This window comes from Chlorocebus sabaeus, chromosome 10 (genome assembly GCF_047675955.1).
Source record: "Chlorocebus sabaeus isolate Y175 chromosome 10, mChlSab1.0.hap1, whole genome shotgun sequence".
In the NCBI taxonomy this organism is placed as follows: Eukaryota; Metazoa; Chordata; class Mammalia; order Primates; family Cercopithecidae; genus Chlorocebus; species Chlorocebus sabaeus.
In genome coordinates this window covers 46,870,689-46,897,147 of record NC_132913.1, presented here as the reverse complement: position 1 = coordinate 46,897,147, position 26,459 = coordinate 46,870,689, and the positions used below count along the sequence as shown (strand labels likewise).

The following is a 26,459-nucleotide window of genomic DNA, read 5'->3' as shown; positions in this document are numbered from 1 at the left end:
AGAGGGAGGAAAATTGTGAGGTGAATGGTCAGGTGAATATTAGATGAAACTTTCAAAGAACTGTAAATGTGGCAAACTAAGATGTGAATGAGTCCTAATAAATAAAAGGAAATAGTTTAGGGAAAATCTACATCTAAATATGTGGAAATATTTAGATGATATGTTGATTTGGAATAATGAATCAGAAGTTCTTTAATGGAAAAGATCAGTTATTGAAACTTGGAAGAATACTGAAAGGCACTTGATTTTTTTTTAATGACCTATTTTGTTAGGGTATTAAAAGCTATCTTTTGGATCCAAATAATTCCAATAAGTGAAACACAGTGTTTCTACGTATTTGTCATTGCATCAGAAGGGAATGGAGTATCAATCACTATCCTTATTTTACTGTACTGGGGACAAACGACTGTACATGTTTCACTATGATAAATTCTAAAATACTATGAATTTTAAAGATTTAAAGTTTAGTATTTTAAGTTAGCTTGTAAGTGCCAATCTAACTTTTAGGATATGAAATGAAAATAAGCATCTGGTATGGGGTAAAGTGAACAGAGATTACTTTTGAGGAAATTAATTTGCCCTTTAAAGAAAAATAATTTTTTTCCAGCCTGTTCGAGTGCCCCTGCATTATTGTGGTTGTAGATACACGGATGTATACACCCTGAAGAACCAGACTATATGGGTTCAAATTCCAGCCCTGCCTTTTACTACCTTTGTTATCTCAAGCAATTCCTTAATCTTGCTAAACCTAGGTTTCCTGTAAAACGGGATTAGTAACAGTACCCATGCCCTATAGGGTTGTTTAGATGAGATAATGCATCAGTTCCTGAAACACGGTAAGCATTCCATAATTGTAAGCTATTACATTCCATGTCTAAACCACCAATAATATTTTCTCTTTCTGTGACTTAATATTACATAGGTCCCTTAGACATCTTCTCAAGATTATGCTAAGAGAAATGACTGCACCCTCTTCCTGAGCTATGGCAGTCAGACCTGGCAGTGGTAACTACTCTACAGAACTCCCAAACCTGGCAAGGATGGTGCAGATTGTGGCAGATTATGGCTTTGTCTCCACCCAGCACTGATGATATTATGAAGTGAGTATGACACCAATTTCCTAGGTTAAACAGAACTTCTGATTTTTTATTGGTGCTAGTAAATAAAGACCACTGATGAATATGTTTTTATTATTTAAGAATGGTGATTGTGTTTCTTTTTAATGTACTCTCTCTGATTTTAGTATTCAGGTAATTATCGTGAGTGATAAATAATTACTGAGATTTTGCTACGGTAAAGACATTTTGCGGCCGGGCGTGATGGCTCATGCCTGTAATCCCAGCACTTTGGGAGGCCAAGGTGGGTGGATCATGAGGTCAGGAGATGGAGACCATCCTGGCTAACATGGTGAAACCCTGTCTCTACTAAAAATACAAAAAATTAGCTGGGCGTGGTGGCAGGCGCCTGTAGTCCCCGCTGCTTGGGAGACTGAGGCAGGAGAATCGCTTGAACCCAGGAGGCGGAAGTTGCAGTGAGCCGAGATCACACCCCTGCACTCCAGCCTGAGTGACAGAGTGAAACTCCATCTCAAAAAAAAAAAAAAAAAAAAAGACATTTTGCTAGGAATTATGGATGTGAATAGGTAAAACATGGTCATGGAAAATGACCATAGTTTCTTAACTAAAAATCATTACAAAGTGATTTGACAGGCAAGTGTTTGAAGTCAGAACTGTTCCAGACAATCTAGACACCATGTTTGCCTTTTATCCACAGAGTTCTCCCACTTGACCTTTCCTTGCTAAACTTTTTATCCTTTATGAGTGACTCTGATGTACCTTTCTGTATCTAAATATCTTTGTTCACCACTTGCCCTCACCACTCATCTTAGTTTTCATTTTTGAACTTGGCTTCTTCTCTAAGTTAGCATCTTATTGACTATTACTAATTTTTCCCCTTTTATTTTATAAACTTGTCTGTCATTTACCCATGGTCATTCAGCCCTTTACTCTTAGGTTTTGAGTATTTCTTCCACCTGATAGCTTAGAATGCTCGTTCAGATACTGAATTTCAAAGTTCTTGTGTTCCCCTCCTTTATTCATCCCACAACCTAAACTTCTAAAAAGCTTCTCTTTGGTAAGGGCAGTTGTAGAGATATCCTTTACTTTGCATAAATAATGATATATTGAAAAGATGTGGTTACATTTGCTTTTTGCAAATCATAATTTTTTATTGATACATAGTATTTTTATATATTATGGGGTAGATGGGATATTTTGTTACATACATAGAATGTGTAATGATCAAGTCAAAGTATTTAGGATAACCATCATCTAGAGCATTTATGACTTCTATGTTGGTAGTATTTCAAGTCTTCCCTTCTACCTATTTTGAAATAATACAATATGATGTTGTTAACCATAGTCACTCTACTATCAAACATTAGAACTTACTCCTTTTATCCAACTTTATATTTGTACCCATTAACCATCTTCTTTTTGTCCCCACCCCCCACCACACACATACCCTTCGCAGCCTCTGGTAACTATCGTTCTACTGTCTACCTGCATGAGAACAACTTGTTCAGGTGGTCCGCCTGCCTCAGCCTCCCAGTGTGCTGATTACAGGCGTAAGCCACCGTGCCTGGCCGAGGATCCCTGCCTCTTTTTTTTTTTATTTTTTTATCCAGCCCAAAATGTCCTGAGGACTTCTACTTCTAAGGGATATATTACTTAAAGGTCCACTGTTTTAAGTCTTTGATGTAAGGAATTCCTTTCATAACAGAAATAATAAACTCTCGATTTAGTGCCTTTATGCATTTTTATTTTCCCCACATCAAGTTTTATTTAAAGTTGCCACATTTAGTACATGAACATCCAAAACATTCTGTTGGTTGACTTCTGCCGGATTAGCATCAAAAACTTTCAATTCTCCAAGCCAATATTTAAAAGAATATAGAGGCCAGATGTAGTGGCTCAAGCCTATAATCCCAGGACTTTGAGAGGCTGAGTCAGGAGGATGCTTGAGACCAGCCTGGGCAACAAAGTGAGGCCCCTCTACAAAAAATTTTAAAAATTAGCTTTGTGTGCATTGGTGCATGCCTGTAATCCCAGCTACTTGGGAGGCTGAGGCAGGAGGATTGCTTGAACCCAGGAGGTTGAGGCTTGTAGTGAGCGGTGATCATGTCACTGCATTCAGGCTTGGGTGACAGACTCTGTCTCTAAATAAATAAATAAATAAAAGGATATTAAAACACATAAAGAGAGTACTATCTTGAAACTCTCTCTGAGAAACCTCTCTTACATCTAAGCTTACAGTCTAGATCTCACTGCTTCTAGAAAGATCATTCCTGCTTTTAGTTGCTCTAGAATATCTGGCCTCACCATGAATAATCCTCAATTTGTGGAACACTTGGAATTCAAACCTTGCACACTGTCGGAAATATATAGAATGCTTAAGAAAAGCAGATACATTTTATTCATGTTTTTAAGTACATAAGCCTCATTCCATTTCCCAGGCTGGAGTGCATGGTGGTACCATCATAGTTCACTGCAGCCTCAAACTTCTAGGCTAAAGCTGTCCTCCTGCCTCAGCCTCCTGAGTGGCTGTGACTACAGGTGTGCCACCACTATGTGGGGCTAGTTGTTTTTAAATTTTTTGCTGCCCAGGCTGATCCTGAACTCCAAGCCTCAAGTGATCCTCTCTCCCCAGCCTCCCAAAGTGCTGGAATTACAGGCATCAGTACCACATCCAGTTAACAGCTATATTTTATTTTATTTATTTATTTATTTTGGAGACAGAGTCTCACTCTTGTCTCCCAGGCTGGAATGCAGTGGCTCAATCTCGGCTCACTGCAACCTCCGCCTCCCAGGTTCAAGCAGTTCTGCCTCAGCCTCCCGAGTAACTCAGATTACAGGCGCCAGCCATCATGCCAGGCTAATTTTTCTATTTTTAGTAGAAATGGGGTTTCACCATGCTGGCCAGACTGGTCTCAAACTCCTGACCTAAGGTGATCCTCCCAAAGTGCTTGACCTCCCAAAGTGTTGGGATTACAGGCGTGAGCCACCGCACCCGGCCAACAGCTATACTTTATTATTATTTTTAATAGAGATGAGGTCTCAGTATGTTGAACTCCTGGTCTTGAACTCCTGGTGTCTCATGATCCTCCTGCCTTGGCCTCCCAAAGTGCTGTGATTATAGGTGTGATCCACCATGCCCAGGCTTATTTTTTTTATTATTGATAAAACTAGGAGTTGGAAAACTGTGGTACACGGGCCAAATGTAGCCCACTACCTGTTATTTTAAATACTTTTATTGGAACACAGGCACGCCCGTTAGATTATGTATTGTCTGTTGTTGCGTATTATATATTAGGGTTCTCCAGAGAAACAGAACCATAGTATACAATACATTATCTGTCTGTGAAGATATTTATTTTAAGGAATTAGCTCACGTAATTGTGGAGGCTGACAAGTTTGAAATTTGTAGGGCAGGTTCACAGGCTGGAAACTAAGACCAGAGTTGATGCTGTATTCTTCAGGCAGGATTTCTTTTCTAGGAAACTTCCATTTTTGCTCTTAAGGCTGATTGGATGAGGCCCATCAACATTATCAAGAGTAATTTCTTTAAAGTCTACAGATTATAGTTATTAACCACTTCTACAAAATACCTCCACAGCAGCCCAGATTAATGCTACTTAAGTAACTGGGTACTCTAGCCTTGCCAAGCTGTCATATAAAATTAACCATCACAGTTTAACTGCTTTCACCCTACAATGACAACAGTTTAGTAGTTGTGACAGAGATGGCATGACTTAGAAATCCTAAAATATTTAGTACAGAAAGTTTGCTGACCTCTGGAGTAAACCATAAAACCAAGTTGAACTAACCTCTGTTCCTGTAATAGAGTTCAGCCAAATGTGCACGTGCGTGTGCGTGTGCACTCACACACACACACACAGACACACACGAACTTCAGAATTACAATAATCAAGGACCATGCTTGGCCTCCATGACCACTTCAGATTACATTTTTTTGAGATTGGAAGCAGAAGGGGATACTGATATAAATTCCTTGAGCATTCCTTCTGCCAAGTTAGGCAGCCTCCTGTTTTATCTTAAATTTTTTTTTCATGTCCACATATGTGTACAATTTTATAAAAAGCTATGTATGTGATTGTATCATACCTACTATTTTAGTGTAGTCCTTCTCTTTTCCGTTTTTCACCTTTTCCTTGCCTTTTTCCTTTTTAATTTGGCTCTTCTGCCCCTGTCTACTACTGCACAAACATCCTTTGCAGCTCATGTTGACCAACTACTGTGTATCTTCCCACCTTATTTTCTGCATGGTCACACAATCATAAAAGAGTGTGTGTGTGTGTGTCTTATATATGTTTATAGAAATACTGGTATTGATGGAGTTTTTTTTGCCATTTAATTATAAAATGAAATCAAATTTAAGCATGCATCTTCATCTAACTTTTTTCATTCTATAGTACCTTTTCTCTGAATCCCTATTGATATTTAGTTGTTTAGCCTTTGCTTTTGATTTGTAATAGATATTATCACTATGCTGCTTTCACAGTGTTTTTTTCATTTCTATTGATTTTACATGTATTTTTTGCCATGGATAAGTTTATATGGTAAAATGTGTCAATGATTTCTTTAATAAGTTCTAGGTTTCCAATTTGGCTTAAAAAATCTTACTTATCCCTTGATATTATCATGCAGTATCCTACATTTTCCAGATTGTGCTTAATTATTCTCAATTGATCTCTTACATCTTAAAAAATAGCATTTTTGTATATGGAATAAGGTAATAGGATCTAATTTTATTTTATTCTCAATAGATAGCCAGGTGTGCCAGTAGCATTCCTAAATAATCCATTCTTTTCTCTGTAATTAGAAAGACCACCTTTGTCATATATTGAATTTTTAAATTTATGCTGAATGTATTTCTGGGTTTTCTATTCTGAAAACTAAACTGTTCAGAACTATAAATGTTAAAGTATTCAGAAAACGAAATATTGTTTACCTATCTTTTGAATCTTTCTCATTTATTAATACTGTTCTGTTTTTCTGTCACCTACTTGTTCATTTATAAGAAGTGGTAACTAGGCTGGACGTGGTAGCTCACACCTATAATCCCAGCACTTTGGGAGGCTAAGGTGAGCAGACCACTTGAGTCTGGAGTTTAAGACCAGCCTGGGCCACACAGTGAGACCCCATCTCTACAAAAAAATACAAAAATTAGCCAGACTTGAGGCGCACACCTGTAGTCAAAGCTACTTAGGGGGCTTAGGCAGGAGAATTGCTTGAGCCGAGGAGGCAAAGGTTTTTGTGAGCTGAGATTGTGCCACTGCACCCCAGCCTGGCATCCTGGGCGACAGAGCAAGACCTTGTCTCCAAAAAAAACAACAAAACAAAAAAGGCCGGATGAGACTGGGAGCCATGGCTCACGCCTGTAATCCTAGCACTTTGGGAGGCCGAGGCGGGTGGATCACGAGGACAGGAGATCGAGACCATCCTGGCTAACATGGTGAAACCCCATCTCTATTAAAAATACAAAAAATTAGCTGGGTGTGGTGGCAGGCGCCTGTAGTCCCAGCTACTTGGGAGGCTGAGGCAGGAGAATGGCAAGAACTCAGGAGGCGGAGCTTGCAGTGAACCGAGAATGCACCACTGCACTCCAGCCTGGGCGATGGAGCAAGATCCGTCTCAAAAAATAAATAAATAAATAAAAAAGTAAAGGCCGGACACGGTGGCTCACGCCTGTAATCCCAGCACTTGGGGAAGCTGAGGCGGGTGGATCACCTGAATTCAGGAGTTTGAGACCAGCCAGGCCAACATAGTGAAACCCATCTCTACTAAAAATCCAAAATTAGCTGGGCGTGGTGGTGCACACCTGTAATCTCAGCTATTCGGGAGGCCAAGGCAGGAGAATCACTTGAACCTGGGAGGTGGAGGTTGCAGTGAGCCGAGATCGTGCCTTTGCACTCCAGCCTGGGCAACAAGAGCGAAACTCCATCTCAAAAATAAAGAAAAAAAAGAGAGAGCAAGTGAGAGAGGGAGGGAGGAAGGGAGGGAGGGAGGAAGGAAGGAAATGATAACTGTGTCCTCCAGAATCACCCAATACACCTAACTGATTTTGCATTATACAGTGCATGTTATACTACCAGCATGCCTAGGAATGATGTTAACTTATTTTTCCCACTATTCCTGTTTCACTTTCTTAGCAGTTGGATAAAGCCATTGAGTACATATACTCCAGTTATTTAGAAACACCTCATCTGTACTTTTGCATATTATAATAATAATTTAAAAACTATATACATACAGCACATGTACTACTTAACTAGTTTCTCAGATAACCCTATTTTTTATCCCAGAGTCCATTCTAAGTTTCTCACCATGGAGCTTCAGTGCTCTTGACAGCAAGCATGCCATTTATACCAAGGACAGTATAGAAGAAATCTTGCGTATTTTTTTATTACATCATCATAAAATGGTATGGGAATGGTAACACACTTAAAATATTTACCTTATATTTATGTTTGTAAGTCTTAACTTTAGCATGGCACATAAGCATGTTGGTGGTAATGGTTGATTGTTATCTTTGAAGCTGAGACCTCTGTACTTTTCAAATTTTTTTTTTTTTTTGAGACAGGGTCTTGTTCTGTTACCCAGGCTGAAGTACAGTGGTACGATCACTACTCACTCTAGCCTGAACCTCCTGGGCTCAAGAGATCCTATCACCTCAGCCTTCCAAGTAGCTGGGACTACTGACTGACTTTTGTATTTTCTTTAGTGACAGGGTTTCGCTTGTTGCCAAGGCTGGTCTTGACCTCCAGGGAGGTCAAGCAGTCTGCTCACCTCAGCCTTCCAAAGTGCTGGGATTACAGGCGCAAGCCACCACACCTGGCCCAAAATTGAATTTTAATTCTGTTTTTAGAGGCTGTGTAACTCAGCGCTTTTTTTGTTTGTTTGCATAGGATTAATTTTGCCTACATTTGTCGGAAAGCTTTTTCTTTTGCAGGGGCGGGGGGCGGATGTGATTATTTCATTGTTTTAAAGTCCATTTATTAAGGTATTTTTTAAACTTATGTTTATCACAAATAGTTACTTAAATGGAAAATTTTGGCTGGGCACAGCCGCTCACACCTATAATCCCAGCACTTTGGGAGGCTGAGGCGGACAGATTACTTGAGGTCAGGAGTTCAAGACCAACCTGGCCAACATGGTGAAATCCTATCTCTACTAAAACAAAATACAAAAATTAGCTGGGTATGGTGGCAGAAGCCTATAATCCAAGCTACTTGGAAATCTGAGGCAGGGAGAATTGCTTGAACGCAGGAGGCGGAGGTTGTAGTAAGTAGAGATTGCGCCACTGCACTCCAGCCTGGGCTACAGAGCGAGACTCCATCTCAAAAAAAAAAACCCTCCAGCCTGGGCAACAGAGCGAGACTCCATCTCAAAAAAAGAAAGTTTTTTTTTTTTTTTGAGATGGAGTCTCGCTCTGTAGCCCAGGCTGGAGTGCAGTGGCGCAATCTCGGCTCACTGCAAGCTCCGCCTCCCGGGTTCATGCCATTCTCCTGCCTCAGCCTCCCTCTCGAGTAGCTGGGACTACAGGTGCCTGCCACCACACCCAGCTAATTTTTTGTGTTTTTAGTAGAGACGAGGTTTCACTGTGTTAGCCAGGATGGTCTTGATCTCCTGACCTCGTGATCTGCCCGCCTTGACCTCCCAAAGTTCTGGGATTACAGGTGTTAGCCACTGCACCCGGCCAAAAGAAAGAAAGTTTTAAACATGTTTTTGCATATTGGCGTCCTAAGATAGGGATGAAAATGTGAAAAACCATTTTAATGAATATTTGATTTCCTTGTAAGCCCTGGAACAGTCTTATAAACATAATGATATGACTGTTTTGCATTAGGCTTCACTTTCTTGTGTTAATAACCAAATACTTTCCGGATCCATCTATTTCGTTATTACCGATAATAATGCAAATTAGAGAACTATTAAAATAAAAATTTTTTTGTAAAGTTTTATGTCAAGACTTTAATGGGATGTATTAATAAGTCATTAATTAAATGGTAGCATTAAAAATTAATTGGGCAGATGAAAATCTGTCTTTTCAAAGTCTGGGTAAAGAGTTTTTAAGTTAAATTTTAATAATTCTTGATAATATCCAGAAATGAAAATAGCTAGTGTTTACTCTTGTCTGTGCTTAGAAGAAAGCTACATAGACATGATTAGCATTAATTCTGATTGAAAGAAAAATGTATAGAAAGAACTAAAAATATGATAACACTTTGCTTTTTAATCAGCCAAAATGGGAGAAAACCAACTCTTACACATTGAATAGAAGCTTTTACATCTTGCTTAGAAGTTTTTGGATTTTGCTAGCAGAACCAACTGTAGAATTTAAACTTTGTCAGAACAAAATTAGCACAGATACGTAGTGAAAAAAATCTACAAAAATTAAGGTAGATGTGGATATAAAATATAAAATGGCCGGGCACAGTGGCTCATGTCTGTAATTCCAGCACTTTGGGAGGCTGAGGCAGGCAATCACCTGAGGTCAGGAGTTCAAGACCAGCCTGGCCAACATGGTGAAGCTCTTTCTCTACTAAAAATACAAAAATTAGCTGGGCATGGTGGTGTGCGCCTGTAGTCCTTCCTACTCAGGAGGTTAAGGCAGGAGAATTACTGGAACTTGGGAGGTGGAGGTTGCAGTGAGCCAAGATCACGCCACTGCACTCCATCCTAGGCGACAGAGCAAGACTCTGTTTCAAAAAATATATACATATAAAATATATAATGTATTATAAAATATATTGTGTTATAAAAATATACAATATAAAACATTAAAATATATTATAAAATGTATATTATGTATTATACATAAATAAGACTATGAAGTCAAATTTTAAAACTACATATACGACTATTAAAAAATACATCATACATTTTTAATTAGTTGTAACAGAACATTTCCCTGTTTTCCCTGAATTTTTTAAAGTTTGAATTTAGCATCCATCAATCCATAGAGATGAGTAAGTTTCCTCTATTTAAAAAAAAGAAATGATATAGATCCTCAATGCTTAAGAATGAAACTATATACTCCTATTAAAAACCAAGAAATACATTAGAGTAGCCTTCATTATTATTTACAGAAATTAATGAGAAGAGGAAAAATAAAAAAAAGAACAGATTCTGTTTGTGTCTGTAATACTGTTTTAAAATTCTTGCTTGAAATCGTATGTATAAATTGTATTTTACAATAAATGTGTCTTTTTAGTGACATTGATGTTTCATTTATAGAATATATTAACACTTTTTTTATTGCCATTGATTAGAAATAAATTTTATTCTGTAGTTTTTATGGGAGACCAAGCATTCTTCTATTTAGTACAGTAAAATTAAGTTTTGTAATATTTTTCTTTAATGAAAAATGTGTTTGCCAATTAAATTTGCTCTAATGTTAAGCATGATTAAATCACATATTTAATCTATGTAACAACTAGGAATTTAATATAAATTTTACTTGAACATCTTTCTCTCATAAAAACGAGATACCACTTTATGAAATTGAGAAATTATTTGTCTTGCCCATTAGTGTAAAAAGATTCTGCTAAATGGAACTTAAGTTAGATAGAATTCATCTGCGTGTTCCACATCCTTGGATTCAACCAACCATCTATCAATAAATATTCGAGGAAAAAACAAGAAGAAACAACAATACAGGGCAGGACATGGTGGCTCACGCCTGTAATCCCAACACTTTGGGTGGGCAGATCACGAGGTCGGGAGTTCGAGACCAGTCTGGCCAATATGGTGAAACCCCCTCTCTACAAAAAAATATGAAAGTCAGCCGGGCATGGTGGCATACGCCTGTAGTCCCAGCTACTCGAGAGGCTGAGGCAGAAGAATCACTGGAACCCTGGAGGCGGAGGTTGCAGTGAGCTCAGATCATGCCACTGCACTCCTGCCTGGGCGATCGGGGCAAAACTGTGTCTCAAAAACAAACAAACAAACAAAAAACAGTAATAAAAAAATACAAATTAAGGAACAGTATAACAACTTTTACGTAGCGTTTACATTGTATTAGATATAAGTAATCTAGAGATGATTTAAAGTATACAGGAGGATTACGTAGGTTATATGCAAATAGTACACCATTTTATATAGGGGACTTGAGCATTCATAGATTTTGATATCCACTGGAGGTCGTGGAACTACTTCCCCCCTATAATAAGGAACAACTGAAATTGTTTTGTAAATTCTAAGTCTGCTATTAGTGAAGTTCTGTGGTCTGAATGTCCTCCATAATTCTTAAATAGTATTATATACTACCAATGCGATAGTTAAGAGCTGGAGCACTTGTGAGGTGATTGAGTCATAAGGGCAGAGCCTTCATGGATGGGATTAGGGCCCTTGAAAAAGGGCTTGAGGGGAGTGGGTTCACTGTCTTTTCTGTCATGTTAGGAGACAACATTCCTCCTCTCTAGAGGAAGCAGCAATAAAATGCTGTCTTGAAAGCAGAGAGTAGCTCTCACCAGATACTAGTCCAACTGGCACCTTGATGTTGGACTTCCCAGACTCCAGAACGTTGCAGATAAGCAGCATAGATAAATAAAATTCTAGGAGTTGTGAGTTGATAAAATTCATTGTAATTAAGAGTGAATAAAATATATTGTAGGTTTTGTGGTTGTGGCTTTACAACTGGGCCCAGAAAAGGATGGGATTCAGATGGGTAGAAATAAGTAAGAAGCAACATTAGGAGTGACTGATTAATCAAAGTGCTGAGGCAAAATACTAAACAGCATTTTTCCACTGATTTATTGTAAGCTCTGTGAAGAATAAACTTTGAAAATTCATTTTGTTTCTAACCCCAGCTCTTTTTTTTTTCCTCTAAGAGACAGGGTCTTGCTCTGTCACCTAGGCTGGAGTCCAGTGGTGTGATCATAGTTCACTGCAACCTCAAACTCCTGGACTCGAGTGATCCTCCTAACTCAGCTTCCCAAGTACCTAGGACTACAGGCGTGCACCACCACACTCAGCTCATTTTTTAGAAAAAGATGGGTCTCACTGTGTTGCCCAGGCTTGTCTCAAACTCCTGGCCTAAAGCAGTCCTCTCATCTTGGCCTCCCCAAGTGTTGGGATTATAAGCTTGAGCCACTGTGCCTGACCCTGGAGCTTTTAAATAAGTGTTGATGTGCTTGGACCAACCTAAATATTGATTTATTTAGGTTTCTATACAATCCAAAAACTTCCAAGGAAAGTATATCACAATTTTACAAGGGAGGTTGAGACTGTCCTCAGTTGTACGTTCTCAGCCCCACTGAGGATACTGGGTATGTCTGCTACTACCCTATATTCCTTGCTCTGTTACCACATGCTACTTCTGATATCCAGGATTACCAGAAGACAGTTCTTGCAAGCTATAGGCACTCAATAAATGTTGAAGTAATGAGCAGACACGTTGCTGTAGTTGTTTGTGTTTTAAATTGCTTAAAGAAGTGAAGTAGTAATTATCTGGTACTAATATGTTTTGGACAGATAGAGTAAATATTGTTTTGTTGCTAAAAAAATCTTCAGTTCAAGTTACTATTCAATTATGTAAGAAATATTTATAACTATTAGAAATTTAAAAATTATTATTGCTTTGGTTAAAATTATAAAATGAATAGTCAGATTTTTAACTCCTAAGAAGCATTGAGAAAAAAGCTTTGATTTAGGGGATTATTAAAGTCAGCTCACTATTTTATAAAAATATGATGAGAAGGGCTAAACATTCTTAATACATGAAGTAGCAGTACATATTAAAATATTTTTATATTGAGAAAAACTAGGCAGTTTTCAATACTATATAATATATAGTACTTACTAGAAAGGGTTAAACATTGTCTTCTTTTTTTTTTTTTGTGGGAAGGTGGGGGACAGGGTCTCGCTCTGTTGCCCAGGCTAGAGTGCAATGGTGCAGTCACAGCTCACTGCAGCCTCAAACTCCTGGGCTCAAGTCATCTGAGTAACTGGGACCATAGGTGCATGCTACCATGCCCAGCTAATTTTTTATTTTTTGTAGGGATAAGGTCTTGCTATATTGCCCTGACTGGTCTCAAACTCATGGACTCAAGCAGTCCTCCCCCCTCAGCATCCCAAAGTGTTAGGATTACAGGCATGAGCCACTATGCTTGGCCTAGTAAAATATTTTTATACTAAGTAGAGGGAGTAGATTTGTGGAAAACTCTTAAACTTATAAGGTACTGCAACGAAACTTCTAGCATTGGTGATTAGCATGCTAATATGTACTGGGCAAATTTATAATTGTTAGTAATTTGCAATGGAGTCTTTTCATTCTGATACTCAAAGTATTTTACAAACACTAAACCTTTCAAAATCTCTCTATTGTTGGTATTGTTAAATTAATTACATATTTCATATGAAAAAACAAAAGCTGAGGGAGGCAAAGTTACTTACCTAAGATCACATAGTATTTAACTGATGGAACCTGAGTAGTTCCAAATTTCCATTACTCAACTTTAACCCCCATATAAAATAAAATCAGTGTAATGCTAAGAAATGCTATTGTACCTCCAAGAATAAACTTGACAATAAAAATATTGTCATGGCAGTTTAAAGAGATGTCTGTATTAAAATAAGTATTCCAAGGTAAAATCCTCTAAGTATAAACATATGTAAGATATTTATATTTAAGAAGTTAGTGATTTCATTCAATATTTGTTTTTAATATCATGATCATTAAGTTACATAGATTCTCTTCTGGTAAGCAAAGTGCAAAAAAAGCCAAAATTGCTATAGACCGTGATTCAAATACTCTTCATATAGCCAGGGTGATAAACTACTTATTTATTGAATTTGACTGTTTAAATATAAAAATGATTGTCCTAGTGGAGAGAGCCCCTAAACAAAAGCAAGTAGCTCGTTTTGCATAAAAGACTTTTACATTATTTTGTATTTTAGTGAACAGTGTTTTTTTCTGTTGTAATTTCTGATATGACATGATTTATGAATTGTTTGTTATGGTCGGAGTATAGTATCTTTTGGAAGAATTTATCTTAGTATATATTAACCAATGAGTCAATTAAGATTAGCCAATTTCAATATTATCCTTAAGCAGTATTACCATTGCAATACTAGAATAGACATATCCCAGACCATTAAAAACCTGACAATTCTTTATCCAGAAAAAACAAGCAGACAAAATATTTACAAAACTATTAAAAGATTGACTGGGGAACTAAAGTAATGGCAAATGCGTTACTCTGAAAATCCTCACACATCCTCCGAAAAACTATAAAGATGAACACATAAAACTACACATAACCAGGCTGGACACAGTGACTCACACCTGTAATCCCAGCACTTTGGGAGGCCGAGGTGAGTGGATCACCTGAGGTCAGGAGTTCAAGACCAGCCTGACCAATATGGTGAAATCCTGTCTCTACAAAAATACAACAATTAGCCAAGTGTGGCATGCGCCTGTAGTCACAGCTACTTGGGAGACTGAGGCAGGAGAATCACTTGAACCTGGGAGGCAGAGGTTGCAGTGAGCCGAGATGGTGCCACTGCACTCCAGCCTGGGTGACAGAGCAAGACTCTGTCTCAAAAAAAAAACTACACATAACCATATGTTAATATTAGAAGGCAGAGAATGTTCCAACTTCAAATTATGTGTAAGTAGAAAAATACATACTAAATCCTAGCCAGCCATTATTCATGCCTTTGTGCAAGCTGTGGTGGAAAGCAAGGGTGATCTGGGAAAAACTGCAGAGGAGAAGAAAGAAGCTAGTGACAGGCTTAAGATATTCATCTAAAGACATTTCCAGAAGAATTTCCTCCTAAGAAATACTGATAGATCAGAGGAGACTACAGGGAAGGGACTTACAAGTATATATGGGCTCAAAAAGGTAGTTTTGGAAAGGCACTCATTAGGGGAGAAGAGGGTAAAAAAGGAAGGGTTAAACTGAAAACTAAACAGTTAAGAAAAATAGAATGGGCCGGGCGCGGTGGCTCAAGCCTGTAATCCCAGCACTTTGGGAGGCCGAGACGGGTGGATCACGAGGTCAGGAGATCGAGACCATCCTGGCTAACGCGGTGAAACCCCGTCTCTACTAAAAAATACACACACACACAAAAAAAAACTAGCCGGGCGATGTGGCGGGCGCCTGTAGTCCCAGCTACTCGGGAGGCTGAGACAGGGGAATGGCGTAAACCCGGGAGGCGGAGTTTGCAGTGAGCTGAGATCCGGCCACTGCACTCCAGCCTGGGCGACAGAGCGAGACTCTGTCTCAAAAAAAAAAAAAAAAAAAAAAGAAAGAAAAAGAAAAATAGAAGGGGAAAATTTAGGATCCTGCAAGACAGAAAAATATTTTTTAATTGGAGGACAAATCTCACACTGCCTTGCCCCCAAATCCAATTAATAAAGAAACCATACTTTACTAAAAGCAGAAGTCATTTTTGAACTAGGAATCTTGTAAACTACTTCAAACAGCCAGTCCTGTTCACAGAAAAGAAGTGACAGGATCTTTAACTATATAAATAATTTTGAAAGAAAATAGAAAATGAAGGTAAAATAATAGGAAATGATGTTCATTTAATGAAAATACCTATAACCCCCTCCTAAGAAACACAGGCATAAAAATAGATATATCGGCTAGGTGTGGTGGCTCACACTTGTAATCCCAGCACTTTGGGAGGCCGAGGCTGGGGGATCGCTTGAGGTCAAGAGTTCAAGACCAGTCTGATCAACATGATGAAACCCTGTCTCTACTAAAACAAACGAAAACAAAAAAACTCAGCCGGGCATGGTGGCATGTGTGTCTGTATTCCTAGCTACTCAGGAGGCTGTGACAGGAGAATCACTTAAACCCAGGAGGCAGAGGTTGCAATGAGCCAAGATCACACCACTGCATTCCACCCTGGGCAACAGAGTGAGACTCTGTCTCAAATTAAAAAAAAAAAAAAATATATATATATATATAGATCAATGGAATAGAACTGAGACTTTATAACTAGACCCTTATATTTATGGTCAATTCATTTTCTTCAAGAATGCCAAGATAATTCAATGGGGGAAGAAAAACCTCTCTAACAAATGATGCTGGGATAAATGGAAATTGACATGCAGAGAATGAAGTTGGACCGCTACCTCACACCATGCACAAAAATTCATTTAAAATGGATTGAAGATCTAGCTTTAAGTACTAAAACTGTACAACTTGTAGAAAAAATTGTTATGTGAATATTACATGTAAGTATTCTTGACCTACTAGTGGTTTTTTTTAAGATATGACACCTTCAAGTATAAGCAACCAAAGAAAACTAGATAAATTGGACCTAATAAACTAAAACAAACAGAAACCTTTTGCTTCAAAAGATACCATCAAGCAAGTGAAAAGACAACACACAGAATGTGAGAAAAAGGTTGTAAATCCTATATATGACAAGGCACCTGTATCCAGAATAAAGAACCTCTTAAAACTCAACAATAAAAACACAAATAATCTAATTGTAAAATAGGTTACAATTATTGTAAAATTGGCAAAGGATTTAAATAGGTATTTTTCTAAAGAAGATATAAAAATAGCCAATAAATGCATAAAAAATAGACAATAAATGTATGCTCAGCCTCCGCAGTCATTAGGGAAATGCAAATCAAAACCACAAGGGAAGTATTTCTTCACACACACTAGTATGGCTACAATAAAAAAGTAACAAATGTTGATGAGGATGTAGAAATTGGTACCTTCATATATTGCTGGTAGGAATGTAAAATGGCACAGCTGTTTCAGAAAGCAGTTTAGCAGTCCTCAGAAGTTTAATTATAGTTACCATATGACTCAGCAATATCATTACTAAATATATACTAAGGAGGACTGAAAACACATGTCACACAAAACCCTATACACAAATGTTCATATCATAATAGCCAAAATGTGGAAACAACCCAAATGTGCAACAATGGATAAATTGATAAACAAAATGTGGTATATCCATCCAGTGGAATATTATTTAGCCTTAAAAAGGAATGAAGTTCTGCTGCATGCTGCAACATGGATGAACCTTGAAAACATTATCATTAGATATGGGAGCCAAACATAGAGGGTCACATATTGTATTATTCCATTTATATCAATGTCCAGAATAGGCAAATCCATAGAGCTAGAAAACAGCTAAGTGGTTCCCAGGTACTGGGAAAAGCAAGAGGTAGAAGTGACTGCTAACGAGTATAGGGTTTCTTTTTGAGGTGATGAAAATGTACTGCAACTAGATACTGGTGTTTGTTTTATGAGGTTGTGAATATACTAAAAGCCACTGGATTATATATTTTATGTATTTGTTTGCTAGGACTGTCATAACAAATAATACTACAGGCTGGTGGCTTGAGCAACAGAAACGTATTTTCTCACCATATGGAGTCTAGAAGTCCACAGTCAAAATGTCTCAAGGGGTGTTTTCATTCTCAGGCCTCTTTCTTGGCTTGTAGATGGCTAACTTCCCTGTGGCCTCACTTGGTCACCCCTTGGTCTGTGTGTTGTCTGTGTCCTAACCTTCTTATAAGGATACCAGTCATATTGAATTAGGGCCACATACATGACATTTTACCTTACTTGTCTCTTTAAAGGTCCCATCTCCAAATACAATCACATTCTGAGGTAGTGGAGGTGTTAGGACTTCTACACATGAATTTAGTTGGGGAGGGAGACACAACACTTTAAAACATATGGTGAATTTTATGATATGTAAATTATGCCTCAATTTTGAAAAATATAAGAACCTACTTTTCTTTCCAAATAAATTTGAAAACTTAAATGAAAAAGTCACTTTCAGCTAGGCACAGTAGTACACACCTGTAAGTCCCAGTTACTCAAGAGGTTGAGGAAGGAGGATTCCTTGAGACCAGGAGTTGGAGGCTGTGCCTGTGAATAGTCACGGTACTCCAGCCTGGGCAACATAGTGAGACCCCATCTCTTAAAAAAAAAAAAAAAGATGGCCAGGTGCAATGATTCACACTTTGAGAAGTCAAGGTGCGAGGATCCCTTGAATCTAGGAGTTTTGAGACCAGCCTGGGCAACATAGTGAGACCCTGTCTCTACAAAAAATGAAAACTTAGGTATGGTGGCACATGTCTATGGTCCCAGCTACTTGGGAGACTCAGATGGGAGGATCGCTTGAGCCTAGGAGGTGGAGACTGCGGTGAGCCATGATCTCACTATTGCCCTTAGCCTGGGAGGCAGAGTGAGACCCTGTCTTAAAAAAAAAAAAGTTTATTTTTAAGGCAAATATATTTCATCAAAATTGGCCACATTTGAGAAAGTTCAATTTCTGTAGAAGAAATAGAAAAGAATATCAAGGATCTACCTCATTAAAAAGCACCAGTCCCAGATGGTTTTGTAGAGATAATCTACGAAACACTCAAAGATAGTCTCAGTGCTCCATAAACTGGTGCAGAGCCTTGAATGTGGATAATACCAATTCCTAAAGACAGCACAAAAAGGAAAAAAAAATTATAAACCAATCAATTGTATATATTCATACCAAGTACTAAATAAAATATTAGCAAACAAATTCCAATATCATATATTAGGAAAGTAAGCTGGGCATGGTGGCTTACACCTATAAACCCAGTGCTTTTGGAGGTCAACACAGGAGGATCACTTGAAGCCAGAAGTTCAAGACCAGTGAGACCCTGTGTCTATGAAAAAATTTTTAAATTAACCGGTATGGTGGCATGTACCTGTAGTCCTAGCTACTTGGGAAGCTGAGAAAGGACGGTGGCTTGAGCCAAGGAGTTCAAGGCTGTGAGCTGTTGTACTCTGTAGTGCTACTGAGCTGTAGTACCATTGTACTACAGCTTTGGTGACAGAATGAAACTCTGTCTCTAAAATAAAATAACACATTATGACCATATGGGATTTACAGTTGACCCTTAAGCAAAACAAGTTTGAACTGCACAGGTCCATTTATATGTAGTGTTTTTTTTGTTTTTTAATTTTTTATTTTAAAGAGACAGGTCTCACTATGTTGCCCAGACTGGTCTTGAACTCCTGTCCTCAAGTGATCCTCCAGCCTCAGCCTCCTGAATGACTACGATTACAGGTGTGTGCTGCCATGCCCAGATTCTACAGACTTGTTTCAATAAATATATTGGAATATTTTCTGAAGATTTGTGACAATTTGAAAAAATTTGCAGATGAACCACATAGCCTAGAAATATTGAAAAAAATTAAGAAGCCAGGCACGGGGGCTCACGCCTGTAATCCCAGCACTTTGGGAGACCAAGGTGGGCAGATCACCTGAAGTCAGGAGTTCAAGACCAGCCTGGCCAACATGGTGAAACCCCCATCTCTACTAAAAATACAAAAAATTAGCAGGGTGTGGTACTCTGCATGCCTGTAATCCCAGCTACTTGGGAGGCTGAGGCAGGAGAATCACTTGAACCTGGAAGTCAGAGGTTACAGTGAGCTGAGATTGTGCCACTGCATTCTAGCCTGGACAACAGAGTAAGACTCAGTCTCAAAAAGAAAAAAAAAATTAAGAAAAAGATATATCATGAATGCATGAAATATATGTAGATACTAGTCTGTTTTATCATTTAATACCATAAAATATACACGAATCTAATATAAAAAGTTAAAATTTTTCAAAACTTACACATATAAACAGGTCATACATAGCATCATTCACAGTGGAGAGAAATGTAAGCAAGCAGAATGATGCAGTATTAATAACTGCATAAAGTTAATTGTAGCACATGTACTGCTGTAGTAATTTTGCAGCTGCCTCATATTGCTATTGTGGTGAGTTCAAGTGTTCATAGTATATGCTTAAAAGGCCTTATGATACTTATCATCTCCAGATGAGCAGCTCATCTCTTCAGTAAATGGCATTGTATCACAGTAAAAAGTGATCTTTTGCAGTTCTTATGTATTCTTTATCCTGTTTAGTGTAATACCGTAAACCATGAGTAACACTATAGGATCCATACCAAGTGCTACTGGTGATGCTGGAGTTGCTACCAAGAAGCAGTGAAGTCATGATATAACAATAAAAAGTCGAATTGCTTAAGATGTACTATAGATTGAGGTGTGCTGCTACAGATGCCTTTTTTTCCATTTCAGACGGGCAATTCTGTAAACTTGTAAACAGATGACATAAACTTACAGTATCAGTAAATACAGTACAATACTGTAAATGTATTTTCTTTCCCGTATTTTCTTAATAACCTTTTCTCTAGCCTACTTTATTGTAAGAATACAGTATTGTATGTAACATACAAAATATGTGTTAATTGACTATGTTATAGGTAAGGCATCTCAGTAGGCAATTAGTAGTTAAGTTTTTGGGGAGTCAAAAGTTATGTGCAGATTTTCACCTGAGTAGGGAGTCAGAACCCCTGCCCCGACATTGTTCAAGGGTCAGCTGTTTTCCAAAAACACAAGATTGTTTCAATATTGGGAAATCCATTAATATACTATATTAATACATATAGGGATAAATCATATAATTATCTCCGTAGATGCTGCAAAAACCTTTAAGAAAAATCAACATCTTCTGATAAAAGCACTTAAGAAAATAGGAATTGATGCGTATTTTCTTAACATGATAAATATATATACACACCTTATATGTATAGGTACACACACACACACACACACACACATACACACACACACCCCTTAGTCTTAAAGTCATCGTAATGGAAAATGCCAAGGGCATTTTTACTAGTACCATCAGGAGCAAGGCAAGGATATCTAGTAACTACACTGTTATTCATCACATTACTGGGGATATTAGCCAATACAGTTAAAGAAGAGGAATCAGTAGAGGCATAACAGAAGAGAAGAAATAAAACTATCTCTATTTGCAGATGATAAAATAGTATATCTGGAAAACCCTAGAGCAAGGGTTAGCAAACTGAGAGCCAAATTTAGCCATATATACTTGGTTTTGTATTGCCTCTGTCATCTTTTGCACTACACCAGCAGAGTGGAACAGTTGGGATAAGAACTTTTTGGCATACAAAAATGAAATATTTACAGTCTGGTGTTTTTACTGAAAAGATACAGTGTGTGGACTTCTGCACTAGAAAATCAATGATAAAACTAAATAATAAAAAAATCAGTAACTAGTAGGCTATAAAATTAGCGTTCAGAAATTAATATTTTGTATGTATATAAATAACTACCAGTTAGAAAATAGAGTGGTAAGGGATACCCCAATTAAATAACAACGAAGAAGATAAAATACTTAGGAATAAATGTAACCAGAAGTATGTAAAAGCTATTTGAGAAAAGCTTTAAAATACTTGTGAAAGACAATCTCAATAAAAATACCAGCATGGCCTTTTGGCTCTATGAGCAGCACCACGGCAGTTGGCAAGAACAAGCACCTTATGAAAGGTGGCAGAAGGGAGTCAAGGAGAAAGTGGTTGATCCATTTTCTAAGAAAGATTGATACAATGTGAAAATACCTGCTATGTTCAATATAAGAAATGTTGGAAAGACGCTCGTCACCAGGATCCAAGGAACCAAAACTGTATCTGATGGCCTCAAGGGTCATGTTTTTGAAGTGAGTCTTGCTGATTTGCAGAATGATGAAGTCGCATTTAGAAAAATTCAAACTGATTACTGAAGATGTTCAGGGCAAAAACTGCCCAACTTCCATGTCTTGGATCTTACTTGTAACAAAATGTATTCTATGGTCAAAAAATGGCAGACAATGATTGAAGCTCCTGTTCATGTCAAGACTACTGATGGTTACTTGGCTTCATCTGTTCTGTGTTGACTTTACTAAAAAACACAACAATCAGATACGGATGACCTCTTAGGCTCAGCACCAGCAAGTCTGCCAAATCTGGAAGATGATGGAAATCATGACCCGAGAGGTGCAGACAAATGACTTGAAAGAAGTGATCAATAAATTGATACCAGACAACATTGGAAAAGACATAGAAAATCCTTGCCAATCTATTTTTTCCTCTCCATGATGTCTTCATTAGAAAAGTAAAAAAGCTAGCTGGGAACAGTGGCTCATGCCTCTAATCCCAACACTTTGGGAAACTGAGGTGGGCAGGTAATTTGAGGTCAGGAGTTTGAGACCAGCCTGGCCAACATGGTGAAACCCCATCTCTACTAAAAATACAAAAAAATAAGCTGGACGTGGTGGTGTGCACCTGTAATCCCAACTACTCAGGAGACTGAGGCAGGAGGATCACTTGAACCTGGGAGGCAGAGGTTGCAGTGAGCCAAGATTATTCCACTGCACTCTAGCCTGGGAGACAAGAGTGAGACTCCATTTAAAAAAAAAAAAAAGAAGAAGAAGAAAAGTAAAAATGCTGAAGAAGCCCAAGTTTGAATTGAGAAAACTTGTGGAGCTTCATGGTGAAGGTAGTAGTTTTGGAAAAGTCACTGGGGATGAGACAGATGCTAAAGTTGAACGAGCTGATGGATATGAACCACGAGTCCAAGAATCTGTTTAAAGTTCAGACTTACAATAGTGCCAAATAAAAAGTCCTATTTGCGAGAAAAATACATGCTTTTTTATGGAGCTGGACAAGTAGATGTAGAATGGAATTCTAGTCAGAAATTGTTTCAGGCAAAAATCAGCAGTGGATTTTACAGTATTTTGTGAAGAGTTGATTACAAGGAGCATGTTTTTACATGCTCAAAATATCTCCCCACAAGATAGTAATCAAGAATGGAAAAAATAGCAACTATACAATGGACATGCATGACATATACCACCTTTACGAAGTTGCAAAAGTTAACACTAACAGTAGTGGAACCAATAGCATGCATGTTGACAGGATGCACAAAGAAGAGCACATCACTTCTGCCGTATTACTGCAAAAATGCATAACCTGAGCATAAACATGAAGAACCATCAGTAAAGCCCAAATTGAGAGACATTTCACAAAATAAATAGTTTGTACTTTTCAAAAATGTCAAGGTCATGAAAAACAAAGACTGAAGAATGCGTTCCAGATCCAAGAAGTCCAAAGAGGTATGACCTTTAAAAATAATGTATGACCCTCGATTGGATCATGGGCTAGGATGGAAACAATTTTTATTTTATATTACTCTTTTATCATATTTTTGTTATAAAGTACATTAGTGAAACAAATGGTGAAATGTGAAGGTCTGTATTGGATAGTATTGTATTAATGCTCATTTCCTTATTTTGATAAATGTACTTTTAACAGAAATATACATTGAAATATTCAGGTGTAAAAGGGAATGATGAAAAATATCTTTACAAAGGGAGCAGAAAGAGACTGATAAGGTAAATGTGGTAAAATGTTAAGTTTGGGGAATCTGAGTAACATGTATATGGAAATTCCTTGTACTTTTAAAAAAATGAATGTCTGGGCTGGACCTGGTGTCTCATGCTTGTAGTTCCAGCACTTTGGGAAGCTGCTTGAGCTTAGGAGTTCAAGGCAAGCCTGGGCAACATAACAAGACCTCATCTCTACTAAAAATTGAAAAAAAAACTAGCTGGGCATGGTGGCACATGCCTGTAGTCCCAGCTAGGAAAGCTGCGGTGGGAGGATTGCTTGAGTCAGGGAGATCAAGGTGGCAATGAACTATGATCTCACATTGACTTTCAGCCTGGGTGACAGAACAAGATTCTGCCTTAAAAAACAATAATAAAATAAAAAATAAACTTTTACTTTAGAATAATTTAAGATATGTAAAAGTAGATAAAGAAAAAATTTGTCCTATACTCACAACGTTTCTGATACCAAATGTGTCAATTTTCCACGCCAAGCAATTCTCCAGTTTACTGTGGACATGAGTGCAATTTAATTTGATTCTGATACTATCTACCTAGGGTTAGCATCAGACCCCACAGGCTAAGTAAGGCCTTAGTCCTACAAGACTGCCTCAATCCCAGCTTCAGACACCAATCAAAATCCCAGGTCTCCAGTACTTCTGACTAACTTGACTACAAATTGGGAGTTCCCATAACCTCTGCCTCATGTTCAGCAATTTACTATAATAGCTTACAGAACTCAGGGAAACACTTTACTATTACCAGTTTATTATAAAGGATACAAATGCACAAATAGATAAAAAGGCTTATAGGGTGAGGTCTGGAAGGGTCTGAGTACAGGAGCTTCTGTCTCCATGGAGCTTTGGACACATCCTGCCTCCTGGCATGTTAATGCATTCAACCTGGAAGCTCTCTGAACCTGTTAGATTAAGGTTTTCATGAAGGTTCCATTACAGAGATGTGATTGATTAAATCATTGGCCATTGGTGATTGACTACAATCTCCACTCTTTCTTCCCTCCCCCAGAGGTCTGGGGGAAGGATTGAATGTTTGAACCATCTGATCACATGGTTGGTTGCCCTGGCAACCAGCCTCTATCTTGAGGCTTTTCACCTTAGTAGCATAAATTCAGGTATGGTTGCAAGGAGCTTGGTATGAATAGCAAAACATTCTCCTCCACCTCATTATTACTCAAGAAACTTCCAGAGTTTTATAAAGTTTGTTCCAGGAACTGGGGACAAAAACCAAATACTCTATTTATCACAGTTGAAAAAAATAGTTCAGTGAGTTATTATATAATACAACCTTCTTAGTTTCAGTTTCCTCTAATGTTAATATTTTCAATTACTGTAGTACTTTTTTTTTTTTTTTTTTTTTTTTTGGAGACAAGAGTCTCGCTCTGTCACCCAGGCCGGAGTGCAGCGCCGCGATCTCGGCTCCCTGCAAGCTCTGCCTGCTGGGTTCATGCCATTCTCCTGCCTCAGCCTCCGGAGTAGCTGGGATTGCAGGCGTCCACCACCATGACTGTCTAACTTTTTGTATTTTTAGTAGAGACGGGGTTTCATCGTGTTAGCCAGGATGGTCTCGATCTCCTGACCTTGTGATCCGCCTGCCTCGGCCTCCCAAAGTGCTGGGATTACAGGCGTGAGCCACCATGTCCGGCCTACTGTGGTACATTTTTTTAAACTAAGAAACCAACTATTATCTAAACCCCAGACTATTTGGATTTCACCTGTTTTTCTATTAATGTCTTTTTAAACTCCAGACTTCATTCAGATTTCACTTATTATTTTTTTAATATCCCTTTTCTGCTCAAGATCCAATTCAGGTTACTACGTTGCATTTAGTTGCTACATCTCTCAAATCTCTTCTGGTCTGTGATAGTTTCTTAGTGTTGTTTTCCGGTGAGGTAAACCTTGATATCTTAGTTAAGGTAGTACTCTGCCATATTCTCTCTCTCTCGCTCCCCCTCTCCCCCCACCCCCATCCAAGCTCAATGTAACCTTGAACTCCTGGGTTTAAGGGCTCCTCCTGCCTCACCCTCCTGAGTAGCTGGGACTACAGGCACATGCCACTACACTCAGCTAACTATTTTTAAATTTTTTGTAGAGACAAGGTCTTTCTATGTTGCCCAAGGTGGTCTTGAAATCCTGGCCTTTAGTAATCCTCCTGCCTCAGCCTCCCAAAGCATTGGGATTACAGGTGGGGGCCACCAGGGCCAGCCTCTATTATTCTTTCTTGTTAAATTCCAATTTTTTCTTCTTCTTTTCTTTGGAAAGGAATCACTAAGTCCAGCTCACTCTGAAAGGAAGGAGTTGAGGTCAGGGGGTGCAGTTAAGTTTCTCCTGGAGGGAAGAGTTTCTATATATCTTACATATCCTGTAAGGAATATTTGACTCTTATTTATTATTCATCATATATTTATAACAGTATGAGCTTATGTTTATTTATTTTATTCTTTGCATTATAGTGTAATATTGCATTATGTATAGTGTAATAATGCCATTATGTATAGTGTAATCATGCCAAATTATTCCAGCATTGGCCATGGGGAGTTCTCTGTGGTAGGCTTCTATGGCCCTTTAACATGGCCCCATTCCTTTGTTTTTTGAGCATTTTCTTGCTTTCTGGTACTACAAGATGCTTTTGCCTTTTCTTCTATTTTCTCTCTTCCAGCCCTATAATCAGATATTTCTTCAAGGTTTCTTTGTTCCTTTTTTTAGAGAATGATATTTAGAAACCAAGACCTTGGCACTAGGTAATTTGTACCATGTTTTCTTTAAGTGTAAAATTACTGCAAAAAAAAAAATTTAAGAACTGAATGTTGTAAGATGCACATCCCATTTGTAATTCTTAAGTGTTCTACCTTAGTTAAGCTGTTACGTCAGTTACCAAATGTTACCTTATTTATAGATACTTCTTTCTAAATAAAAATTGTATTTATACTTCACTTGGTATCTGGAAGTTGTTAATAAAATTAAACTACAACCTCAGTACAACATTTTTGTATATTTTATTTGTAACGTTTTCCGTAAGGTAGAAACACCTTGTCATGTTTTGCTCTTATGAAAAGCTTAGAGACCTATGATTAAATCCATAAAACTTTATATAACAAAACTAATCAGTAAGCAGTCTAGTTTAATATGCATACATAAAAGGGCA

The 26,459-nt window shown here is 38.0% G+C and overlaps 1 protein-coding gene and 1 pseudogene across 24 annotated transcripts in view; both read left to right on the top strand.

Moving 5' to 3' along the window:
• BAZ2B (bromodomain adjacent to zinc finger domain 2B) overlaps positions 1-26,459 on the top strand; it is a 409,685-nt gene that overhangs the window by 619 nt on the left and 382,607 nt on the right. For all 24 annotated transcript variants that reach the window (XM_073019726.1, XM_073019727.1, XM_073019730.1 and 21 more), the window contains exon 2: positions 923-1,100. The gene's annotated coding sequence lies outside the window, so the exon portion shown is untranslated. The remainder of the gene's footprint in view (positions 1-922; positions 1,101-26,459) is intronic.
• On the top strand, positions 16,563-24,614 carry LOC103218292 (small ribosomal subunit protein eS1-like; annotated as a pseudogene).